The sequence below is a fragment of the Tursiops truncatus genome, chromosome 9 (genome assembly GCF_011762595.2).
Source record: "Tursiops truncatus isolate mTurTru1 chromosome 9, mTurTru1.mat.Y, whole genome shotgun sequence".
NCBI classification, from domain to species: Eukaryota; Metazoa; Chordata; class Mammalia; order Artiodactyla; family Delphinidae; genus Tursiops; species Tursiops truncatus.
The window spans coordinates 104,368,030-104,390,120 of record NC_047042.1 but is presented as its reverse complement, the minus strand read 5'-3'; the positions used below and the strand labels follow the sequence as shown (position 1 = coordinate 104,390,120).

General features: G+C 58.4%; 1 protein-coding gene and 1 pseudogene across 4 annotated transcripts in view; both read left to right on the top strand.

The window, feature by feature from the left end:
• The window catches only part of PTPRN2 (protein tyrosine phosphatase receptor type N2), a 689,600-nt gene that overhangs the window by 494,798 nt on the left and 172,711 nt on the right, over positions 1 to 22,091 (top strand). The gene's annotated exons all lie outside the window — the stretch shown is intronic.
• LOC141279602 (NACHT, LRR and PYD domains-containing protein 2 pseudogene) overlaps positions 1 to 22,091 on the top strand; it is a 30,998-nt pseudogene extending 8,907 nt beyond the window's left edge.

The following is a 22,091-nucleotide window of genomic DNA, read 5'->3' as shown; positions in this document are numbered from 1 at the left end:
CCAGGAGGCGGTCAGTTAGCAGAGGGACATGTTTAAATGATGACTTCGAAAGATCAGTGGGCTTCCACCGTAGGGACGGAGTGTAGGGAGGACACAGCAGGTGCACGTTGGATGGGGCCGAGCGACTGCCCAGCAGAGAACGGAGGACCCCGAGACCGGGCTGCCCTCCCCTCGGCTCTGATGAGGCTGCAGCCAGTCGTCCCCCTCCCGCCACGGGCTCCACGCTCCTGACCAGGGAGGGGCAGACCCAAGTGCCCCCCGAGCCCGTCCCGTCGGGCAGCCGGGAGCCCTCGCGACTCTGAGTCAGGCCTCGAGCGGGACCCCAGGCCTTTCCCGTCCTCCTCGCACATCCAACCCCGTGGGCCTCCTGGGAGTCTCACACGCGTGTGTCAGCCCAAGTGCAGCCGTGCCAGGCGGCCTGGGGTTCAGAAGCTCGGGCAGGTGGACAGGTGGGTCTCGTCCTCAGCGGGGGCCAGCAGGCGGGGCTGCGGCCACTGCCAGCCTCTCGGCCAGTGAAGGGAGGGCGTCCTCGCGTGGTGACACAGCACAGGCGGGAGAGCTTCTCCCGGAGCCCGTCCAGCCGCTCCCTGGAGCAGCCGTCACATCTTCACCCGTTCATCCTCCAACCTCGGTCTCCCCTGCAATAGATGGGAACGACAGTGACCATCTCAGAGGCTGGCGGTATAATTTACAGGCGTTCACACGTGGCCGAGTGGAGCCCGAGCTCTGGCAGCCCCTGCAGCCCTCTGACTGGGCCGGTCACCTGTGAGAACACCAAGCAGAGAAGAGTCTGTCGTACTTTACAGCCTCAGGGTTTTTCACATCAATAGGCCCAGAGCTGCCGGTTCCTGAACCTTTGGGTTTCCCTTGAAGAAGCAGCAGCCTTGTCTGCGGCTGAGGGCTAAATGCCTTAGTTATCTACACACGATATATAGGTCGTGTATATACACACGACCACACATAAGGTAGACAGCTAGTGGGAAGCAGCCACGTAGCACAGGGAGATCAGCTCGGTGCTTTGTGACCGCCTGGAGGGGTGGGACAGGGAGGGTGGGAGGGAGATGCAAGAGGGAAGAGATATGGGAACATATGTATATGTATAACTGATTCACTTTGTTATAAAGCAGAAACTAACACACCGTTGTAAAGCAATTATACTCCAATAAAGATATTAAAAAACAAAAAAAGCCTTAGTTGATGTTCTACTGGGGGTCCAAACGCCCCAAAGCAAGGCTGTCGTCCTCGTAGATCGGGTGAGCCATCAGCAGATCGGAAAATGGCGTGCTTGGCGTGTCTGTCGCCGTCAGGAAGGTTCGGTGGGAAAGAATGCCATGAATGCCTCACCGGTGCTTGTGGAGAGAAGATAACCTGAGACGATGTTCGGTCCCGGGTCTGAGGAGGAGATTTACGTAATTCAGAGGGAGAACCCATGGGACTTGGCGTTCCCTGTAGCGTGGGTGAGACCTTTCCCAGCTGGAACGTGTGCTCGCTGGTCCCCACGCTGTGCTGGCCACTTGTCTGCAGCAGGGACGGGGCTGGGGGACTGGGGGCTGCACGCACTTCGGCCCCCAGCTGACCCGCCCTCGGCCACCCTGCGGACTGCAGGTGGCACCAGCCCTTCCGGTGCCCGTGCTGTGTCACCCGCCGTCACTATGCTTCCTTAGACGAGTCAGGATTTCTCAGGAGGTCAGAGAGGCTGTCCGCTTGGTTCCCCGAGTGCTGTGTTCCCGTCTCCCTGTGTCAGGGGTGTGAGGGCAGCAGCCACGACCCTGCTGGGAGCCTCTTGCCCTTTGTCCTTTGCCCTGGGCGGTGCCTCGGCCCGGAAGCCTCGCCCAGCAGGTCTCACTTACACCAGTGGGCTTCCCAAGGCCTCTGGGGGCTCACCCTGGTGAGTGGGCGACGGCTGGCAGTCCTAGCCCTGGACCGGTCACCACCAGGAAGGTGTGGCCTGTGCGGGACCGAGCATCCCCCGAGGGGTCCCCAGATGCTCACCTTCTGGGCCTCAGCCCCAACTCTTAAGGCTCGGGGGCTGGTGGAGCTGGGCAGTGTCTGCGAGGCCAGCAGGGAGCTTGGCACCTGGGCCGCCAGGCGGCGTGTGTGCTGGCCAACCTTGGCAGGAGGTCCTGGGGGAGAGCGTGGCCCCGGCAGGACAGGGCAGCTCCTTCTCGTCCTAAGGAAGGACGTCGATCGGTCTCAAATGACTTGTTCTGAGGAAGACCAGTGTCACTGCCGGCGGCAAAGCCTGGGCTGTGCGGAGTGAGTGCTGAGTTACTGGTTGATTGAGTGGCTGTGAGTCTGTACGTGTCCCTAGGTCTGCAGTGGGCCTCTTGTAGACACAGCATACGTACGGGTCTTGTTCTCACGTCCATTCAGCCAGTCTGTGTCCTTTGGTTGGAGCATTTAATCCATTTACATTTAAGGTAATCATCGATACGTATGTATGTTCCTATTGCCATTTTCTTAATCATTTTGGGTTTGCTCTTGTAGGTCTTTTTTCTTCCCTTCCTCTTTTGTTCGCTTCTCTTGTGTTTCTTGCCTAGAGAAGTTACTTCAGCGTTTGTCGCAAAGCTGGTTTGCTGGTGCTGAACTCTCTTAGCTTTCGCTTGTCTGTAAAGCTTTTGATTTCGTCAGATCTGAATGAGAGCTGGATAGAGTATTGGTCGTTGTAGGGAGTGGCTCTGAGTCTTAATCTGGGGGGAAGGAGAGCCGTAGGTCCCTTTGATGAAAGCTATGGTCTCTCGTAGGAAAATGCACAAACAAAACTCTGCATACAGTCTTAGGAGTTACAGGAATCCCTGAAGTTCACCCGTGAGTCTCCTGGGGAGTCGTGACACCCTCCTGTCCCCCAGATGAAGCCCCTCGGGCCCAGAGCGGGATGGGGGTGTAGTTTCCCGCGGTTCTGAGCTCACCACACAGAGTGAGAGGGCCACACTGCCCCCGGCCCCCCGGCTCCCAGCGGTGGGGACTCAGAACGCAGCGCAGGGATCACGGACCTGCCTGGTGCTCCCCGGGGGCTGAGGCCACCGGGCTCTGCCCGCCACTTGGGCGCTTGTGCACCGGCCGTCTCAGGGAGGGGCTGGGGGGAGGGGGCACACCTGCGGGCGGGGGACGCCCGGGTGGGTGGCTGAGTACCTGCTGAGAACCCAGGGAAGCCAGCTGTGCGTCAGCGCAGACCTGGGAACCCGTCCCCCTGTCCGGTCACCCGTGGCACCCGAGAGGCATCCAGTCCCCCTGGAAAGAGCTCTCCCAGGGCTCTGCGGACGCCCTCCAGAGCCTCTGCTTCCCACTGCAGCTGTGCTCCCGGCCCCCGCTTCCTGTGCTCCGTGTTAGGAGCCGGGCGGTGGGCCCCTCGCACCACCCAGCAGGGGTCTGCACGTGGGCCGGCCCCTCCCACGAGGCCGAGGGGCTGGGGCAGCAGGTGGGACACGGAGGAGCTGGGCAGCTGTCGTCACGTGAACCACCGCACCGCACCAGCGGGAACACCCCTCCCCCAAGGGACGCCGCCACACTTCTTTTGGAAGCTCCTCCCACCTGGGCCCCTGTGCTGGGGATGCGGGAGGAGTGGCCTGTGGTCCACCGAGAGCAGCTGGGGAGGAAGTGAGAGGGGAACGCTGCTTCCAAGCTCGGCTCCGGTGCGGCTACCTGGGAAGTTTAGACAGAGCCCAGCCCCTCCCTGGCTCTGGGGTCCAGGCGGCCAGGTGTGGCCAGGTGTGGCCAGGTGTGTCTCACCACCTCAGTCACGGACACACTGGTGTCTTGGGCCTGGAAACCTTTCTAGGGAGACGGTGGGGCTGAGCCTTTGCAGGACAACGACAGGCAGGGTTGTCAAGTGCTTTGTGATTCTGCTTGTGTTATTTCAGAGAGTTTTCAGCTGGGAAAGGTGTCTGAGGAGAAAGGTAACACCGCTCTGCTGGTGAGGGTGTCCCACAGCCCACAGCAGATTTCTTTTTTTTTCAGGCTGGGTGTTTTTCATGCTCCTTGGGCTACTTTGGAATAAATAACATGATAAAAAAATATACAAAATGCGTCAGGCGCCGATTCCTTTTCTGGTTTTCCTGTGTGTTCATGTCAGCAGTGAAGAAGTGAAATCCCAACGCGTGAACGGAGCAGACACGGAGCTGAGTAACAGTCCTGAGGTTAGCTGCCCCCCGTCACTCACGGGGCCGGGAGGGGCTCCTATCATCATACTCACCCCAAAGCAGCGCGGCTTCAAAGAATACAAACGACACAACGGCTTCTCGGGGGAGACAGCTCACCGCCGCCGCAGGCGTGTAATCCGTGCCCCTGGTGCCCCAGCGCCCACAGGCAGCTCGAGCAGCTGGCTCTGGGGGGGGGTGGCAGGGACCCCGGGGTGGAGCTGGGGCAGGAGGGCTCTAGAGCAGGGAGGTGCGAACTCCCTTGGTCATGGGACCCGGGGCCAGGAAGCCCAGAATAGCCCCGAGACGCTGCCCGACAGCGCCCTCCCCGCGGACTGTGCCGCAGACGCCTGCCGGCCCCGAAGATGTGGGAGCTGCGTGTGAGGCCCCTCCTCTGCCTGGCGCTGTCCCGCTAGTTGTGGGCGCCACGGGCCTGGAGGATGTCGGGGCACCCGGGGCAGCTCAGAAACTCCCAGAGCCTTGACCTTGGGCCTGGTTGCCAGGCAGCAAGGCGGTGGCCGTGGAGCCAGGAGAGGCAGATGAGCGTCCCCACCTCCAGTGGGAGGGGCCCCGCTTCCGCCCCGGCTGGAAGGAGGGGGACGAGGGGGTGGACCCCCCGCACGCGCCGTGGCCCGGGCTGCACAGGGGTGCCCTTTCTCCTCCAAGCCGTGCTGCCAGATAGGTTCCGTCAGGCACAGGTGAGGACGCCGAGGCCCCGAGAGATTGGGTGCATTTCTGAGGACTGAGCGGCTGGAAGCGCTGACGCAGGGCTGGAGCCCAGGCCCGTCCGCCTCCGACATCGACCCGCGGCCTCCACGGGGCCTTCGGAGGCCGAGCCGTTCCCAAGCACTGCCCTCCACCGCCAGCCCGGGTGGATGCGGGAAGGGGCCACATTGATCTCTCTGCGCCCCTCGCGGTGCTCCTGGCCCACGGCGGGCGGTCTTAAAGGCTCTGGAATAAACGGCAAGCAAATTCACAAAGAGAAAGAAAGAGAAAGAAACAAGCCAACAGAGGCCAAGCAGCCCGGCGCGGGGCGGGGGATGAGGACAGCGTCTGTGGTCACGTGCGTTCTCAGACACCCTGGTGGGTTCAGGCTGGGCATCCGCGCAAAGGCCACCTTGCGGGGGAGGCGAGTGCGTGGCCTCCGTGGGACGGCGGGAGGCCTGCCGGCCAAGACGCGGCCATGGACGTGCTCCTGGGCTCAGACGCCAGGGCCCAGCGACCCCACAGTGACGGTGTGTCCTCGAGGCTGGGGCTGCTGACAGCACGTGCGACCCCACGGAAGCCACGGCTCGGTCTCTGAGCAGGACAGCGGTCTCTTGCCTCTCCTAGCTCAGGGGGGCTTGATGGAATCTCACGCGGATCCAACTACACGTGCCCCTCCCATCACCTCCCCAAGAGAAACCGAAACGGACGTGTCACATGTAGGACCCTCGGAGCCCTGCCTGCCCCGAATTTCTGTGATGCTGGGATTTTCATACGTGTGAACGGCTCAAGAGTGAAATTCCACCCGCAGAAACACACGCACCTGCAGCGCTAGCACAAAAGGGGAGCCCGGGGAGCCCCCAAATGGAAACACCACCACCGTCATCTCTGAGCTGGAGACTGAGGTCTGCAGTCTCACATAAAGTACCAGTTAAACTTCTCCAGAAAACCTTGCAGTTTTTATTAATATATGACATTCACTTTCAGTAAACACAGTGCTTGGCTGTGCAAATGTAACTGCAGACGTGCAGCTGGGCGCTGTCCCCAAGGCCCCAGAGAGCAGCTCACAGGCACACCCCACCTCCACCCAGCACGGCACAAAGGGCTTCCATTAATTTGAGCCGAAACTCACCCTACAAGATATATAGAAAATTCATCTCATTTATTTAAGCTCATCACTGTTGATTAATCCCAGCCGAAGTCCCTGGCTCTGCTTTAGAAAGAAGTGATGGGTTTTAAAACTGCATCAGTGGCCGCGTGAGCATGACACAGAAATTGATCCTCTGCGGTTAAAACGGAGTGTTCATTGATTTCTTGTGTTAAATCACCAGCAATGCTTTAAAACGTAAAGCCCACGGGTAAGAAGCGCCCCAGCTCCTGCGGTCATTGAAAAGCACAGGCTCCTGCCCCGCTGCTCTCCCGTGGGAAGTCACGCCTCCCAGGGCCCCACATCCGGATGCGGGAGCAGAGGGGGCTCCGGCAGGCTTGGCAGGCCGAGGGGCGAGCGTCATTCATCACTTCAGGGCTGCTCTGTGAGCACCTGGCATTCCCCAGGTCCTCCTGGTGGGCTTGGGGGAGCACAGGGGTCTCACAGCCGCCCTGGCTGCTCGGGGAGCCGTGCCCTGGCCGGACCCCTTCTCCAGCCCCCAGGATCCCCCGCTGTGCTGAAGTTCAGACCTGGCCTGGCACGGGCACGTGGTCTGTTCCTGGTTCACACGCAGCCCCCTCTCCTCTCCCCCCACAGACAGCCCAGGAGAGGGAGCGCCTCTGTAGGGGGAGGTTAAGGCCCTGGCCAGGGGCTGGCCTGGGATGGCGACTCAGTCCCCCCCTACCCTGCGGTACCTCTGAGCCTCTCCATCGGTGCGTGTGCTCCGCTCTGAGCCTCAGGAAAGCAGAGAATGTGGGCCGAGCTCGGCTGCCTGCCCGGGGGCGGGTGGGAGGTGAGGCCACGGTGCAGAGCCGGTAGCCTGCAGGAGCCCCGGACGGGGAGGGCACCCGGGGGGGGTGCCCTCGCCCACTTTGACTGTGGGACGTGGAACAAGGGAAGTGTGGGCAGGCGGGCAGCAGGTGAGGGCACGCTTGGGTGTAAGGCCTGTTTCAAAGGTCAGGTCTCCGAGAAAGGTGATCTGCAACAGAAAGCTCCTAGAATAATAATCTGGGTTTCCAGCAAAACCAAGAATTGTTGAAGTTCTGAGCAAGGTTACAGCTAATACTCTTTTCGTTGCCAAATTCACTTAAAAGCCAAGAAGGTCTTGGTGGAAAGGCTGTTTCTCTGAAAATAAAGAAAGCCCGAGGGGTGGCTCTAGCTCTCCTTGTCCCCGTGAGCTGGGCTCAGGGTGAAACTCAGGTTTGGAGGGAGCAGGAGAAAGTGTTCGTGGAATCTCGGCCCCTGAGCCCAGCAGGCAGACGCCTGGGACCCGAGGGAGGGGCCGCCTGCCCCGGGCCCAGCCCGACGCGCCCTTGGGGCCAGCGCCCCCCAGGCTACGGCGTCCACGCGCGTCCTGGCCTTGAAGCCACACTCAGTGCCACCTCCGCCGTTCCGCGAAGGCAGGCAGTGTCTCTGCACACGCGGCCGCCTCCCCAGGGCGGGACCTGCATCCACACCGCTCACACCACTCGTTTACCCGAGCCAGCCGAGCACTTGTCCTTTCCGGCTTCTCTGTGGCTCAAAAACTATCAAAAACAAACAGAAGGAGAAAATGAGCCTTTCACCCTCCCTCACGGTCAGACTCCACGGAGCGCGTGAGGCTCTGAGGGTCTCACCCCGTGACCCCTGCCCACTGCAGCCCCCAGAAGCATACACTGGGATGTGTGTCTGGGTTCCCTCCATGCGTACAGTGCTCAGATACATGGGTTTGGGTCATTGTTTCTTGTTAGATTTTGTTGTTTTTGTTTTCAAAAGTGAGATTGGGCGTTGGCTATGGTTCCACAATTCGCTTAAAAGACTTACCAACAAGCAGTCACGTATGGGTCTTTCCCATGAGGACCTAGAGACACATCTCCTTTTTAAGAACGAAACGTTGAAATACCCTCAGTGATGGCTCGTTTCCTATTTGTTTATTTGCCGTTGCAGGCAATGCTGGAGTTGCTCTTCTTGTACAAATATAGGCATTTGTGCTATAAGTTTTGTAAATTAGATTTACAAGAAATGGGATTTTTTTGCTCATAGAGTATGTGCATTTTTATTGCCAAATTACCCTCCAAAAGGGCTTTACCAATTTATACACATAATAGAAGTATACGGGAAAAAAGATATTATCAAGCTTTTTAACTTTTGCCAGTGCGGTGGGCAAAATATTGTTTAGTGTTCATTTTGTAATTATTACAAAGTTGAGCATCGTTTCACGCACTAATTTCCCCTTCATGTCTTCTACCATTTACTCGATCATAATCGATGCTCATTTTTCTTTTATTGTTTTCTTTGCTGATTTGTAGAAGCCATTTGCACGTTGGAAATAGTACTCTTTTAAGACTTACAGATTTGTAAGAATAGCTTAGGTTTTGTGACAGTCTAGCGCCAAGGCAGGTATTTTACTCTTCTTTCTAATTGCTTTGTAGTTCACTGTTTTTTACATTTAGATTTTGAGCCATCTAACTTTTCACGTGGAATGTGATAGGAATCTCACTTTATTTTCTTACAAAAGGATACTTCATTTTCCCAATTGTGTTTATTGGATCATTCCTTCATTACCCATGGGTGTGAAATGCCACCGTTATCACTAAACTCCCTGGTGTGATCAGCTCTGTTTCTGGACAATCTATTTTATTCCACCGATGCAGATGCTGGTTCTTGCGCCGGCATGATGCCACCTCGGTATTTGATGATGTGTTTTAATATCTGCAGAGCGAGTTGTTCATTCTTCCCCTCAATTTCTTGCCTGTTCCTACATATTTATTCTTCTAAGACCTGAACCCCAAGGATCTCTCAGAGCCAGCTTATCGAGACTCCCCGGATCAGGATTCTCATCACGAACGTATTAAATTATATGTTCTCTGTAATGAGTGGCTTTTCACCACTGAGTCCTCCAGTCCAGCAGTGTAATTAATTTTTCCATTTTTGAAGGATTCGCTTCAAGTGTTTCAGCAAAGCTTTGTGTTTTCTTCGTAGACAGCCCACCTTGCCTGGGTTTCTCTGGTTGCTGTTGCTGCGGGTGGGATTTTTCCCCAGTTCGGTTTCTTCCTGACCAGAGCGGCAAAGGGACACCCTTGACCGGATGTCACCTCGTCCACTGATCACGCTGATTCCCGTCAGCACCAGCGTGTCTGGTGGGGCCTCTGGGGCTCTCCGGATGCCCAGTTGTATCTCCCCAAATAGTCACTTCGTAGTTTTCAGTGTTCATGTGCACGTCACCATACGGCAATGGCTTGAACCTGTGAGTGGCACGTGCAGTGCCCACTTGTGACGCCCAGTCGTGGCCCCCGAGGCCCCACAGCCCCGCGCCGGCTTCCCGGTTACACCCCGAGTCGCGGGAGGAAGGGGCTGCTTCCCCGCGCCTCCACCCCAGCTCTGTGTGGTGCCGTCTGGTTCGAAGCGCCTGAGAGCGGTGCCAGCCGTGCGATCTCTGAGCGTCACAGGTAAGATTACAGCTGCCGGAAAGCCTGGAAAGTGCGTGAAGCCCTGGACCCTCGAGGCCGCCCGTGGAGCGCGGTGGTGTGGCTGAACCCAGACTCTGGAGGCACCCATGTCGGGAGCTCAGCCTGTTCCGGCAGCCGTGGGGCCAGCGTGGCAGACGTCCAGGGTGGACTGAGGGCGAGGCGGCGGGAGAGGACGAGGGGCCGGACTTGAGGGTCCTCAGGGGGCCCAGCAGGACTCAGAGGGGGGTCAGAGTGTGGGGTGAAGACAAGGCAGGACGGGAGGACAGGGGGCCCTGAGGGAGGGGCTGGCGGGGGGCTGACGGGGCTGATGTGCCCGCTGTGGACCAGGTCCAGCTGGTTGTCCACATGGGGCTCAGGTCATCTGCCCGTAGTGCCGGGGGAGGTTGGTGGAAGGTGGGTGACAGGCCTGGGAGCGTCAGAAAGGAAGGAGGTAGGGAAGGACCTCCAGGAGGTGGCGGGAGGCGAGGTCAGGCTCTGCTCAGAGCAGCCCAGGGTGGTGACCCGGACGCGCAGCCTACATTCAGGGACATGGGACCAGGGACACGGGGACACAGGCCGCAGCACTCGGGCCACTGATTCCTTTGAACCTTGGTCCCCGCCGACCCGACCCTCTGGTCACCATGGCTTCGGTTTCGATCTGATCCCAGGGGGTTTGGGTCCTGAATTCTGCCACCAGGTGCCGGCTGTCCTGAGGGTAGGAGGCAACCCAAATGCTAAAATCCCCTCGTCCAGCCTCCTCGGGCCAAGGAGGGCCTGGGAAACAGACCCTCCATCTCAGTGCCGTCCGGGGAGCCGTCAGCCCCCCTCCATCCCGTTGGTGGCCGTGCACTTGCTCCTCAGAAGAACTTTCATGGCTCCCCTCCCAGGAGAGGGGCCACATCTGAAGGCTGTGGAGAACTAGGCCTGGCGGTCGTTTCTGTTGTAAAGGGGTCATTCAGAGGTAATAAAATTAGTCCCAGGACCATCTGACTTTGTGATGTCACCAAAGAGGGTCAGTAAGCCAGAAAATGGTGATTTTCCCCCCACCAAATGTAAGCGTTACTTAGAAGATGCTGCCCTAGAATTTCTGTCACACTTTCCAGGTTTAACAATTTTCCTAAATCCCACAATTTTCACACATGTGTTAGCTCCTGCCGCGACTCCTTTGGGTAAGAAAGCTGGGGAAACAGAGGCAGGAACAAAGCAGGCCTCGTGTGGGACCGGATGAGGTTGTCTGTGCATCTGTGGAAGAAGGAAGAGGGTTCTTCTCTCGTGAGTGAGGGCAGGTGCCACAGCAGCCCCTGTGTGACCGTGTGCTGACAGGTGACAGGGCCAGTGAGGCTGCGTCCCCACCCTCCACCTGGAGGGGCCTGTGTCCCACCGGCCGGGCTTCCCATGGTTGAAACTGCACTGGGGCGTCTTCCCTGCACGTGGCTACTTAGGGTTCCGCAGGCGGGACCTTCAGAGCTTTGGCAACTGCGGTGCCGGGCCCGTGCTGGGCTCCTTTCTGAAGCAGAGCCAGCTCTGGAGGGCAGAGTGGATGGTACCTTCATCCAGCCCGGCTGCTGGCAGGTTAGTGCTGTTCCTCCTGCCGCTCCTGCCTTTCTCCTCCTGCCGGAACTGGGTTTGAGTTTGGAGACTGAGGTGGGACAGAGAGGAAGGGGGTCCAGGGCACCCAAGACGGGATCTGTTGCTGGGACCACCAGAGGGACCTGGGCGCCGTCCTGAGCCCGGTGCCAGGATGGGGGTGGGGGCTGCCCACCAGGACCTCTGGACCCCGGCGCAGCTCCCTCAGGCCACTGCTGGCCATGTGACACTGGAGAAATAAGGTCACCACGGGGTGTGTTGTCCCTCTGCTGTGCGTCCAGCACCTCCTGTGGGCCAAGCATGATGGAACCAGTCAGGCCAGGGTTCCAGGTGCAAGGAGTCCACAGATAATTTAAAAATGGATAGATTAGGAAAGAGCTCCTTGACAATTCAGTCAGATTTCTGGGTGATCAGATACCTGAATCCAGAGGAAACGGCTAAAATGTCGAGACGTGGAGCAGGCGGGGCGTCAGAGGCAGCTGCTGTCACAGCCTCTCCGACCTTGGACTCTGTGCGTCAAGTCACTTTAACAGCAATGCGGCCAAGTACTCCCGCGCTCCGGGCTGTGCCCCTGGGGCCCCCGTACCCGCCCCCAAGGGCAGGTGCGCGCCAGTGCCTCGCCTGGTCTTGGCCGTCAGGCCCTGGGGGCTCGGTCATGGCCTCACGGGCTCGAGCCAGGCCTGGGGGAGGTGAGTGGGCACTAGGGGCCCCACCCACTGGTCACTAGAATGGGGTGCAGCCCTCCCCCGATGCCAGAACCCCACATGCCCTGCGCCCACTGCCAGCTCCAGGGGAAGGAAGACGCCTGATTTCTTCTCTGAGAGACTCACCAATCCCTCCTTCTCTTCCTCGGAAGGTGAAGGTTACTGGGCTCTTGGACCCTTTGTCCGTCTCCTGGTTGCAGTGTTTTGCTCCAGGAAAAGCAGACCATCACGTGGGGATCGCCAGTGTCCCCAGATCACTCCTACCCTACTTGCGTTTCCTTATTAAAGTAATATTTTCCTATTAAAAAAGAAACCCCAGTGGGCACCCGAGCCCTGCAGCTCTCGGGCTCAGGCCACTCTGTCCGTGCCCCCTGGGAAGCCGACCTCACACGCGGCAGCAACAGGACACCAGGACCACGGCGGCACGTTTATATGATTATCTTCACCTTCTAGAGGCTGGACTCACCACCACGGAGGGGCTGACACTCAGCCTCTCCCCAGAAGGGCTCCCACGCTGACGGAGGATGCGCCCCGGGCAGGGGTGGGAGGGACAGTCCTGCAGCTCAAGCCCCGTTGGGCTGCACCCCGCAGGCCTGCGGGCCCTGCCGTCACCTCGAGACCCAAGACAGAGCCCGGGGGCAGCGGCAGGGAAAACAGGGGTTTGTTGGATGGGGGATCTTACGCGTTAGAGGCAAAGGGTTCCGGAATAACACCCCCCGCCACCGTGGACAGCAGGCAGGACAGGGCAGCAATCTCAGCTACTCAGGGGAGAAGGAGGCCGCTTACAGGGGAGCGGATGTCCGTTACCAGGGAAACCAGCAGCTGGGTAGGTCCCTCCCCGCCCTCAGGTTAACCATCACCGCGAGGGCAGATGTTTCCCTTTAATAAACTAGCAGGTGGAGCTGTTCTGGCCTGAGGATCAGAACAGTCGCTGGGCGGGGGGCCAGGAGCCGGCCAGGCACGGTCACAAGCGGGGCGTCGGTGAGGCGGGGACGTACAGAGAGTGAGAGAGCAGCCGTTCCGCGTGGCCCGACCACACGCCTGCCCTCCCGGCCGCTCCAGGAGATGCGCCTCTCCTCGGCTTCATTTCCTACTTGGACAAAAACAGGGCAGTGCCTCAGGGGCCTGGAGCCAAGACAAGACGTGAACAGACTCCAAAGGCTGTGGTCCGAAAGCAGAATCCTATGGCGTCTTCCAAGATTCACGCAGGAGAGCTGGTCCAGGTCGGCCGTCAGACGAGAAGCCAAGGTCTGAACCAAGGTTGCACGTGACAGCATGAGCCGCGATCCGTGAGGTTGTTCAGCTCATCCCAGAACCTTACTTTTTTCTTTTTTTTTCTTTTATTTTTTTCTGTACGCGGGCCTCTCACTGTTGTGGCCTCTCCCGCTGCGGAGCACAGGCTCCGGACGCGCAGGCTCAGCGGCCATGGCTCACGGGCCCAGCCGCTCCGTGGCATGTGGGATCTTCCCGGACCGGGGCACAAACCCGTGTCCCCTGCATCGGCAGGCGGCCTCCCAACCACTGCGCCACCAGGGAAGCCCCCGGAACCTTACTTTTGACAGCGACTTTTCAGCTTCAGTGTGGACCTGGTGGACACCATAAGCTCTGAATTAGCGGAGTTCCTATTAATAAGATTATTTTACACCCAATTAAATAAACACGGTGTGGTACTCAGAGTCGTAACACCAGCTCAGATACGCGTGATGACCCCTTCTTGTCGAGGGTGCCGGGAGGGTTTCATGTGTCCTTTTGTAAGTTCCCACCGTAACGCATCCTAGTAACATAATCCCGTAAATCACAGCAAAGCGAGAGCTCCGGCGGCCCCATCCCAGGCGAACAGCACGGGGTGCACTGGGGTCCCTTAGCGAAGGAGCCAGGTTATTCCACCACCCGACACCTCTTCTCTTTAAGGAAAGGAAACGAAGCTTTCATCGCCCGCTTTCCTGACGCCTCTCTCTGCACGTGACATTTGTGCGCCAGAAGGAAGTGCTGGAATGGATGAGAATTTGTGCGATCGTCATTTTCCGAATCCCTTCTTTGAGGGCGGACGCTGGTTTCCCTCTTTGAGGGACAGCTGGGACCAGTGGGGACCTTGCACACGTATGAGTCTGTAGCTGGTCTCTGCTGTCTCTGCTGAGGTTGTAGAGAGCACACCCGGACGTCTGACTTTGCAGGGCGGCCCCAGCAGCTCCCGTGCCTGGATGACCGTGTTCCTGCGGGGTAGGAGCTGTGGCTCTTTCCTCTTCGTGCTGACTCCCTCCCTCTGGCTCCAAACACGGCTGAGGGACGCCTCCTGCTCTTAGCAGGTCACCGATGAGTCTGCAAATCCCACCCCCGAGGGCACCGTGAGCCTGCTGACCTCCTGTGGACACGGCAGCTGGAGGACGACTTTGTTCCCTGAAAGCTATCCTTTTTAGACATAATATTGATCATTTTAATTAACAGTAATTTCAACAAAGCTGCTCCTCACTTATAACCCAACCTCCCTCTGTTCTCGACGGGCAGGAGAACCAGTGACCATCAATACATTTGTCTGAGGAGAACTTCTGGGGATACGGAGCCCAGACCCGCCCATTCCCCTCCGCCGCACGCCTCTGCCTCGCTGCAGAGCCCAGGAAGCCTCCTGTCCGACGCCGACACAGACGCGGAGCCCAGCCCCTGACTCAGCACCTGTGGCGGCAACGCCAGGTGGGGAAGATCGGAGTCACGCGAGCCTGGCCTTCCGCCGCCGGTGCCGTAGACGCTTTGATGGGTGTGGACCAGGGTGACGATTTCAAGCTGTTTACTGTTCACGTTCGAGCGTCTTGCTTAAGCGACGCACGTCGCTCATTTTTAACAACCGCGGGGAATTAAGTCGGCAGGTTAATGGCCCACAGGCTGGTCGATCTCAGGGGTGAATTCAGGGGGGCGGGGGGCCCAGTTGGTCGGTCAATTAGGCCGAAGTCTTCATCCGCTGTGACCCAGGAAATACTGTGCGTCAGGCCACTCCAGGTGGCCTGCGGCTCAGAACGTACACCCGGCCAGCTTCCTAGCCCCACACATCTTGCTGTTCAGAGTCGAGGGCTTGTCTTTGGCTTTCTGAGGCCCCAGGAGTAGCGCCAGCAGCAGGTTCTCGCCCCTCAGCCGTGAGGGTCGCTGGAGGGGCAGGCTCCCGGGGCAGTGAAGGCAGATCCTCGCTAGGGGTGGCCCCCCTGCCCTAGCAGGATGGGAACGTGCCACGTCACGTGGTGGGCCCGCAAGGAGGGTTATTCTAGCCGCCTGCAGGCCCCCAAAGAAACCCGGCCCTCCCTGACTGGTCAGCTGAGGAACAGTGCTTTGTGTGGACACCAGCCCACACCCTTCTGCCCCGGGCCGCCCCCGAGGGGCACGGGACCCACTGAGTGCCAGGCAGACCCTCGTCGGCAGGAGCTGGGCACCCAGGGCTCGACTTCCCATATCGAGGAGTCACCGACCCTCCAGGACTGTCAGGCACTATCTGGCATTTTCGACGTAGCATTGCTACCTAAACTCAAGAGGTGTCCTAAGCTGGTTGGCGCCACGGTTATATTTAAGGCTTGCATCCTGGTGACCAAAAAAAGAAAGTTTTGCATTCAAGTGGCATTTGTTTGAGGGGCCCAAGAGCCCGGGGAGGGGCCTTCCGAGGCCCTGACGAGGCAGATGGACATCTTCCTCAAACACAGCATCGCTTCAAGCTGGGGCTTTGCAGGAGCGATTCGGTCTGTTTCCAGGCGAGGTGGGAGTTGAGTGCAGCAGACTGACCGGAAGCTGGTCCAGTGGACGGGCTGTTGCTTGCGTGATGACGGTTCACAGAAGGAAGAGCAGCTTAAAAGCACTGAGTTGTTGGTTCCCGGAGGGACTCCGAGACCCACGTTACAGGGTAGGTTCTAACCCGCCATCTGGAGCCGAACGGGGAGGTTTGGTTTTGACATTTTGGTTGTTTTCCTCGTCCGTCCTTCACGAGGTCATCAGAACATGGGTCACCGCTGGACGCTGCGGTTTTCACCCGAGTTTGCTTCATTCCCTTTCAGCTTTTGTTCCGTGACTTTTAATTCCTTAGGTGGTCCTTGTCGGAGTTGATTTTTACTCTAATTTGGTTTGAATTTGGGTGTTCTGCACCGTGCTGTGGTGATTTGTCTAGAGGTACTTTAACACTGTAAAAGTCAATTGTGTATCAATATTATTGATCCAAACATTTTCCTTGGCGGTGGTTGAGAAGAACCAACTTTCAGGTAGATGCTGCACTCTGCTTTTCCTTTACATCCAAAGCTAAAGGGAAAAGTAAAGAACAGTCAGCAAATTTCCACTTGTTTCGAGATCTAATTTTGGGTGTCACATATGAACGGATTATCAGAGATACTGTCCCTTGTAGGCGAAGCTGCGTCTCACGCTGGGACGCAAGCGCGGGCAGTCGTGTCCAGGAAGGGAAGGGCTGTCCGGGCCCGAAACGCAGGTCGGGATGCTGTTTTCGGTCTGAACCTGTGGGCCATGGGCCTGGCCACTAAGGGAGCTTCCTGCCAGGGCTTCCCAAGAGGCAGGACCAGCTGGGCAGGCCCCGCGTTGCTGCCCCATTCGCCAGTTTGGAGCGTGACTCACCTGGGACATGGGGAGCCGGCAGAGGGGCAGCGGCCCCTGCCGGGAAATCCCACGACGCCCCCCAGCGTGTTTGTGACGCTGCTGTTTCCAACAAGGATTCGTGGATCTGTTTGCTCTTGAGGGAAGGCAGCCATCCTCTCTGGTGCGCTGTGTGTGGAGAGAGATTGAGGGGAAAATACTGGGACGAGAAGGCGGGGAGGGGCATCATCCAGGCCTTGAGTGCCAGACCTTCCTCCGGCAGGACTGTCCTCCGGGTGCTCCGGGGGTGGGGGTGGCCCTCGCAGCCTCCCTCTCGTTTCCAAACAGCAGGCCGTCGGGTTCTCCTCTAGGAAGCGCCACGCCCTCCCGTTGCCTCCACTCTGGGCCTGGGCTTCTTCTCAAAGACGGAGTCAGACTACACAGCCTGTCTTTCCTTTATCTCGAACGTTTTTATTTCTTCAGGCTCTTCCCTTCCATCTTTAAAGAATTCTTTCAGATGCGGGATGGGGGGCTTCCAACGAGTGCGTTGACCGCAGCGGGTGAGGCGGGTCAGCGGGAGCTGCCCCCGCGGGGAGGTCTCTGAGGAAGGGGGGGGGGTCACAGCCTCTCAGGACCACCAGCAGGCGCTTATTCGTCACAGGTGGAGGAGGGACCCTTGACAGCGGGGTCCAATGGACAGCACCCAGCCCCCTAAGCTGGTGCAGTGGGGGGCACGGGACACCCTGTGTATAATAGTCTTGCTGAAGATGTTTAACCTGAACCCAGTAATGAGGAAACAGGCAGACAAACCCAAATGACTGTTTTCGCACTAGACATTCCTAAGTGCCCCCAGGGTCGGGGGAGGGGGGTGTCCCTGGGTCCTTTCCTTCCCTTTCCCAGGGCAGGAATTTCCCAGGCACCAGCAGAGAAGGGCCAGCTCATGAATGCTCATAGAAGGTTCCAGAGTGAGGACTCCAAACGACCTTTAAAAATCTTCACAAGCACCCTGAAGTGGTCCCTCTCCATTCGTGTTTATAAATGAGGAGGGGTGTGTATGCGTGTAAATAGGGAAAAAACCTAGAGAAAAAATGTACAAGAATATCCCTAGTGATAAGTAGCTTACTTTCATTATAACTTTCTGTAGTTTTCAGTTCTTCTTTTTCAATCAAAAAGAAATAGCTTCTTTTGAAAGCCATGTTCAGTACCCTTACTTGACAGCTGTGCTGCACTTGTGTGCAGATCCCAGCGGCCGGGGCGAGACCACCCTCCCCCCAGGAGGGCGGGTGGCTTGGGTCTGCTCCGCCCAGTGAGTCTGCGCACACATCCAAAACGTGAGCTGGAAGCTCCTGGACAGCGCGTCATGTGACCCCAGGCTGTGGAACTGGAGAGCTCAAGGTGCCCCCAGGACGTGCCCGTGGTCCGTGCCTGGAGGGGATGGCTGAGCTCAGGTCCACCTGCGTCCCCCCTCCTCCCCTCATGGTTGCATCTTCCTCTGAAAGTTCTGCCTCTATTCAGCTTCTTCCAGCAAAACCTTCCCCAGACCCTCCATCTCTCTCAAGTGCCTGCAAGGAATCTGAGCAGGTGCCTCGCGGGGGAGCAGTTGTGTTTAGGTGTCAGACCCTTACGCTGGGCAAACGTGACATGTTCTAAGCATTTCTCAAGCTGGGGACCCCCTTCGCGGAGAAGGCAGGAGAGGGGCAGGAGATGGTGTCCAACGACGTTAAAAGGCACCTTGGTGGTAGCTCAGCTGCCAGCTAACCTGGAGGGGGGGGTTTGCTCTGTGGTGGGAGGTGAAGGAAACGGGGCTTTTGCTGAAATAAAGCTCAAGCCAGGCGCATGGACGCCTGCTAACCTTTGACCCTGACTTGCCTGGGTCTCCACACTGTCTCCTGCTCTCAGCTCCAAGAGCCTCCACCCGGCACCCCTGCACACGGGTCTGTCCCCGTGCCGGGAGCTGGGCTCTCAGGGGGCGGACGCCCAGGAAGACGGGACACCGTGTGTCCGCCGAGCCCAGGCTACGCCCCCAGGAGCTGCTTGAAGGCTCCTTGCCACCAGTGCGTCCAGGGTCTGGAGAAACGCTAGTAAAACCAAACCCCTATTCGCCCACCGATTGTCCTCGCTCTCCCCGGCCCCGGTTTGCAGAGGGCAGGGTTGACGCTGCGCTAGAGAAGCGCTGAGACGAGGGCGGTGCTGCGGGCAGGCCAGTGGCTGCCGGCCTCCTGCGCGCCATGCCTGTGACTTAGACCCTGGCAGGAGGGCAGCCCCTGTCTCGTTTCAGTAAAGGGTGTCGGAAGCTACTGTGCGGGGACTCACGCGTCTGGGCCTCGAGGCCGTCCTGCCGCCGGACGCGCGTCTGCAGGAGCATCTGCTCAGGGGCCGGGTTCCGGGGCCTCGGAGGTGCTGCCTTTCATCCCCGCCCCATGCCCAGCCTTCATGGCGTGCGTGCCGGGGATGGCGGCCCTGCCTGGGGGACACAGGTAACGGAGGCGGCCTGGCCCCTGGGCGCTCCCTCCCAGACTGTGAGGCAGAGAGCAGGCAGGTCACTCAGTGTGGTGTGGCCATTTCCCAAAGCACTTCAGAGCCCGCGGAGCGAGCCGCGGTTGTGGACAGACTGCGCAAAAGCAGGCCTCGGTGTTCTCCGGACTCTGAACCTGCCTTCCCCCCTCCCCACTTCTGCTGCCTTTTTCTGTAGGGAGTTTTTGTGAGTGTGCAGTTTAAATGAATGGCAAAAGGTCGTCCGTGTCATAGCCTAAAAACTCAATGGCGGAACGTGTTAAACCTCTCAGGGATGTTATAAGAGAGGAACACCCCAACGAACGCATCTCTGGTGGTGGACATACAGTAGAGAAAATACTTACTATGCAGCCAGCAAAGTACAGCAGGCCCAGGGGAAGGGTGGTAGAGGGATAAACAAAGCAGGCTGTGGCCTGGCAGAAGCTCCTTCCCCTCTGGGTCTCTTCTGCACAATCCCCTTTTCAATTCAGAATTCCTGACGTGTGGCTCGCGCAAAGCGTAGCAGCTCCAAGTGGTGGTGGGTCCTAACGGAGAGGGAGGAGAAGCGGACGGTCAGGAAACGGGCTGGGGTGCAGGCCCTCAGGAGCTGGGTGCACAGAGGTGGAGAAACCTGGTCAGGGCCCCTCCAACCCCACCCACAGCTCCCAGAACTGCCACCCTCCCTGGGATCAGCCCTGGGACCCTCCACTGCATCTGGTGCTCGGCTCCTGGCTTCCCAGACGCCAAAGACACTGCAGCCCTCTCCTCCTCCGGTCCAGACTCTGCGTCTCACTCGCTCCCTCCGGTCAGGAGGCGGAGGTCTGGGTGGGGCGGCCGGAGGCCAGCTCTGGGGACTGTCTCTCATGCTTAACGGTTAGCATCACACCCCTCACCCCGGCCTGACCTCCGTGGGGCAGGAGCACGGAAGGTGGCAGCTCTGTTACAGGTTATAAATGGAAACTCCTTGCACCATCCAGGAAGTACAGCTTCAGTGACCTCAGAGCTTGTCAGTGAGCAGAGTGCCGTGGGAATCACAGCCTGGAAGGGCAGGTGCTCCAGCCTGGGGGCCCCGCCAGGTGAGACAGCGGGCCTGGCTTGGCCTGGGTCCTGAAACCCACTCAGGAGACGGCCCAGCCAAGGACACGGGGCCTCTGTTCTCCAGCTGCAGCCTCGCCTGCTGCGTGACACCAGGCACTGTGGGGACACCTCTTGGAGGCCACATGACCCCTCCCTCTCCTCCCCCTCCACCCCCCTCCCCCTCCTCCATCCCCTCCCCCTCCCCCTCCTCCATCCCCCCAACTCGAAGCTGAGGGTCATGCTGCCACCGGGGGGGGGGGGGTAGATGTGGCGAGGCCCCTGCCCACCCCTCCAGGAGTCCGCGTCCCATGGTGCCACCTCCATTACAGAGCTGGATCTGGGTGAACATCCAGAGGGGCGAGTCCCTGGGACCCAATGGCTCCTGACCCTAGAGGAAGCGCTCCCCATCCCTGGGGCCCCCGGAGTCATGGGTTTGGGAGCTCGGGCCCTCCCGGAACTCACGGTCATGATTGGCCGTCTTCCTACACAGCAAACAAGTTCTCCCGAAGCCCAGGGGCTGCGTGATCCCTTGAGTTGCTCACAGATCTGTAGTTTTGGCAGAGATGGTGGGGGTGGGCGTGAGGTGGGCCCCCCAACCAGGGCTGGAGGGGCCACTCCCAAGATGGCGGGTTCACACAGCTGGCAGGTGGGGCTGGCGGTCAGCTGGGAGCGATGCCCGGCTGCTGACCAGGAGCCTCAGCTCTTACCCAAGGGGCTGCCTCCCCAGGGTGGCCTGAGCTTCCTCACAGAATGGAGGGGAGAGTCCCGGGGGACGGACCTCGAGCCCCTTGAGCCTGGGCCCCGACGCCAGGCACTGCGGCTGTCACTCCTGCTGCATCTACTGGGGACACAGAGGCCTCATGTCTGGGTCAGGGGTGTCAGGGGATGAGTCAGCCTTCGGTCCCCCCGACGGTGGAATAGCCCCCGAGTGCCCTGCAGCTGTGCGCAGGGTGTGCCGGCCAAGCACCTCCGCCCTGACAAGGCTGCTCGGCCCCCATGGTGCTGCGGAGTGTCTCTGCCCAGTGTCTCCCTGGAGCAAGTGTCTGCAAAAACCCACAGACCACTGCAGGGAATGAGAAGCCACCAGCCTGGCAGCCGCCGTGACCCTCGTGGTGGAACCTGAAGACGGAAGCTGCTCAGCTCTTCCACCCAGAAGTTCTTAACCGAAGATGTGGTTCCTCCATGTGTCGCGGTTAAGAATACTTGATTAGCATTATCATTAAGCAATAATCGCTTGTCACAATGACATCATGTGTCTGTGACTGATGCGTTTAAACCAGTTCTATCTCCGTAAACCCTGCTCTGGAGCTAAGCTTCGTCCTAACACACTTCTGAAATTAAATTACTGGATTAAACAGATAGAATTAGGGCACAGGATTGCACATCTAAATTACACGCTGAGTCTCTACACACTTCCGCCTGAAAAGAAGCCGTGACCTACAGTCGCACAGTTTGTGGCTGCAGCGTCTTTGCGAAAGCTCTGAAGTGGATTAGGCCTCTGCGTCATCCCTCTAGACTTGGGGTCCCTGCGTCAGACAGCACCTGAGCCTCTCCCCAAACCGTCGTGGCATCTTACCTCCTTGACTTTTTTTGAGGGACCTGCAGCCGCTACGTGGGCCGCCACTGGCAACATTCTCCGTGGAATCGCATCAGCTGACGTGCGTCGTCCACACGATGCTGTGACTCTCGTGGCTGATTATTTCTGGGTTTCGCTCTGGCCTCTGGGAAGCTCGGGCTCAAGTCCGCAGGTCAGGTTCAGCAGCCAGAGGGGACGTACCGCCTGCAGGTCTGCACTCTAATCTCCCGCCAGGATTTTTTCCTGTCTTATTTTTATCAATATTTTCCCTGGACCTGTTTTGTTTTTTTATTTAGATATTTTTCCATTTCATCATCTGTATTCTTTTGTTTTTTTGTAGACTAGGAAAAGATACAAATAAATTTTAGGAAAATTACAAATAAATTTTAGTGCACACATAAATGGATAGATAAGTAAACATACAAAATGTTGGCTTTCATTGTATGAGGAGTTTGGAGGATCAGGTACACATTATACCTTTAATATTTTGTGACATGGGTGTGAAATTAATGCTGTGTGAAGAGCCTACTTTGTGTTTATTCATTCAACAAATAATTACTGTGTGTCGACTCCACGCCTGGCCCGGGTGACGATGGCCAGGTCCCAGCTTAGCATCTAGTGGAAGGGACAGTCTTCACTGTGGGACGAGGTGCCCTTGCCCAGCCGCACGGAGGCCAGGGAGGTAGC